At 31.1% G+C, this 3,668-nt stretch overlaps 1 long non-coding RNA gene across 1 annotated transcript; it reads right to left on the minus strand.

Moving 5' to 3' along the window:
• Positions 1–761: 761 nt before the first annotated feature.
• Positions 762–2,579, minus strand: LOC126886428 (uncharacterized). Its single transcript, XR_007698613.1, has 2 exons — positions 2,219–2,579; positions 762–1,761 (listed from the first exon to the last, which is right to left on the minus strand). It is a non-coding gene; the product is annotated as an uncharacterized LOC126886428 (long non-coding RNA).
• Between the last annotated feature and the right edge of the window lie 1,089 nt (positions 2,580–3,668).

A 3,668-nucleotide genomic window follows, 5' to 3' on the forward strand; every position in this document is an offset into this window, starting at 1 on the left:
AATCAAAACAAAGCGATTTATTCAGTCAACACAGTATACTATAGCAAAACAAGTTTATACAAGATATAGATATAAGATAATCTCCAAAAAAAACCAAATTGAAGTACAACACTGAACGTTAAAGTGAGAATCTAAAAACACAATCACTGAAACCACCAAGATAAAACCAAAAGTTAAAGAAAATATATTTACAGCCAAAAATGTAAAAGAAGCCACACGTTGGGTCTAGCCAAATGAAACCTCTATACTCTGGGTATAGAGATTTTTGAAGAGAAGAACTGAATAAAGATGGGTAAAATAAATGATAAGAGATTTAAGACAAAAGAAGAGGGGCTTAGCTCAGAAGGAAAAAAAATCAAAAGGGCAGAGAGACACTAAATCTCAAGTATGAGTATTCGGGCTAGCTTCCATACACCGAATATTGGCTTTAGAGATATGAGAAGAAAATTTGGTAATGAAATGATAGCAACTAGGAAGAAAATGAGACCTGCAAACACAAAATGGAAGAAAAATAGATAAGAAGCTAGAGATAAAATAATATCGAGATACAACAAAGAAAGAAGAAGAACAAAGGGCGCCAACTCGGACGAACAACTCGGCTCTCAGAACCAAAAAGTTGGACAGGTTCGAGATTTTGAAGTAACGAACAACAGGAACTCTATGACACTGGTTACAACCACCTGAAATACAAAAATACTAAATACTGATCTTGTCTTGCTATGTTATATACTGGTAATACAGACTGAAATAAAACACCAACCTTAATACATACAAATATATTAATAATAAATATTAAATGTTAACACTTTACATATAACGCAACGTAATAACAGTGATAGTGGATGGGGAAAAGATAAAATAGGACCGCAAAGGCCACTCAACAAGCAATTATCCACTATCACTGGCCAAGCAAAAGTATTAAAATCAAAATCCAAATCAAAAGTCCGTCAGAATAGCACTAAGTCCTTACAACTAAAAAGTTAGTAATTATTTCCTAAATTGAACTACGCTAGAGTGAGATCCACAACAAGAACGCTACGGTTACCAAAAATAATAAAGATCTCACCTAGCAAAAACACTAATAAGTAAATATATAATGAGTTATATAAATGAGTTATATAAATGAGTTATATAAATGAGTGATATAAATGAGTTGTATAAATGAGTTGGTCAGTTACTCTTTATATACAATGTAAAAACCTACAAGACATATTCCCTATTTGAAATCCGCGACAAACCTTTAACGACCCCTTCCCTATCAAATTTTTAAGCTACAATTATTATTTATAATGATTATTGAACAAGACCTAATTTTATTTATTGGAAATTACTACTTATATTAAATCAAAAAAAACTAACGAACTAAAACCCTATCTATCAAGAAATATGTACCTAGTTTACCTCAATTGTATGCATACAAGAAGTTTACAGTGCAAGCAACTATAGAGTACCCAAAATATGTAAATAATAAGATTAAACAACTTATCTTAACCACAAGTCCTATTTAAAAAGGTCCAGATAGGAATGAATTTCCTCTTGGCACGGCAAAAACTAGTGGGCTGCTGTGGTGATAAATCCAATCCTGGATGTTGTGAAATAGGTACTATCCAATCCAATCAAAAGTAACTCTAGGGGTAACCCATACCCTAGCTGCTTACAGTAACTGGCACATATTTATATGATGGCACATTAAATGATGATACAATCTATATAAATTGACTAGGCTAAGTGTCTATGTGACAAGTAGCTACGGGACGGAATCTAAAATAAATTTTATCAATTTAATTACATTATTTATAACACTATGTGTAGACAGCACAGGGTCACTGCACCGGAAACCAAAACAAAAAAAACTCAGGTTAGGTATACATATGTCATGTCAAACTGAAACTAACTCAAATCATCAAATCGGACATGGCAGGGACATGCGCATGACATGTCTGATATTCGTTAAAATTTTTTTATATTATTACCTCAAAAAAAACCTAGAGCAAAAAGTCTAATGAGAAATTGGAATTTAACTTTAGCACTAAAACATATGGCCTTGACTGTTCCTTTGCAAATGGAAACGAATATCCTTACCGTAATATAACTTATAATGTGCATTTAAATTATTTCTTAACTGAAATTAATATCTACAGATAACGAACGAGATATCTAGGATGGTGAATTTGATTTTATAATGAAGAAATAAAGAGAAATATATCAATATACTCACTTGAGCAAAGCAACACATCGGCGGTATTATAACCTTTTTCCTTTCTTGTAAATAAGTCTCCAGATATAACTACTGCTTGATTTTTATTAGTATGGGTTATTGGCTGATGTTCGAGGTCTTTTAGTTATATATTTTCCCAATTTTGCCCAAACTCCGTCACCTAAGTAATGACGATGTGTTGCCTCTTTGTGAGTTCGTGACCAACTAAACTAGAAATCGACAATCATCGATTTTCTTTCTATTGGCGCGCCTGTGCACCGAAAAATCGTAGTTGGATCTTCGCGGGCGTCACCCAAGGATTTTGTAGAGGGGTATATTTTAATCCAATTTTAATTAAAGTAATTTAATTAGTAGCGTGATCGCTACATGACCCTATTGGTCCTTCAATAAATTGTTCATCTATATTACAAATTTTTGTAAGATATTTCAAATAATGTCATGTCATGTCTAAATGTCATTTTATTTTTTATTGATTTTGAAGTTGTGCTAAATTAATTTACTTTTATTTTACTAAATTACTACTTTATTTTACGTTTTTTCCATTGAAGCATTTACATGACCATGTTAAGATTGATTCTCATTTTAGTTACACCATATTTGAAATATCCTCAATAAGTTTGTAAGTAAAAAATTTTATACATGTTTTCATATTATCTTACACCAAAAATATCTTTGTAGCACCCTGATGATGGTTAAAATCTTAACCGAAAGCTCGGATTAAAGAAATTTAAAAGAGTACACTTTTTCATTTGCTGCATAACCCAATAACCAAATTTATATAATTACTGTCAGCAAAGACTCATTGTCTTCTTATATATATATATATATATATATATATATATATATATATATATATATATATATATATTGTTATATTTCTATTTGATATGAAAATTAAATTTTGATAATTATAAACAAAATTCAATTTAATATAAAATATTTTCAATTTTCTCAACCACGGGCATATAAATTTAAAACAACCTGTATACAACAAATTGTTATATGTAATTTTAAGAAGTGATTAGAATAAGCGTACGAAACTCGGAACAATGTGCTTAGAATAAACAAAGTGAATGACGCGTATTCATTATCGTTTTTCGCGGAAGGTTTCGATCATTAGCCTATGCTAAATAAGACTCATTTGAAAGAGAGAATAGGTCATTAAAATTTGTAAATAGTTAGAAAGTATTTTAGAATGGGAATTAAATATTTTCTTTTGAAATCCATTAAGCATATTTAGAAAGATTAAAAATTGGTTTTGAGGAATATTACGAATGAGAGTTGGTGGTGGAAGATTGATTTGTGAATCTGGAAGGGATATTTAGAAAGTAGGGGAATGGATGACAAAGTGAGATCAGAATGTTTTGAGCTGTGGAGAAGTGAAGTCGAGTAGTAGACGGTAGTGTACGGAGAGTGAGAAAGCCGGTAGTTCCGTGAGTGTGGAGTATCT

Source organism: Diabrotica virgifera, chromosome 6 (assembly GCF_917563875.1).
Source record: "Diabrotica virgifera virgifera chromosome 6, PGI_DIABVI_V3a".
NCBI classification, from domain to species: Eukaryota; Metazoa; Arthropoda; class Insecta; order Coleoptera; family Chrysomelidae; genus Diabrotica; species Diabrotica virgifera.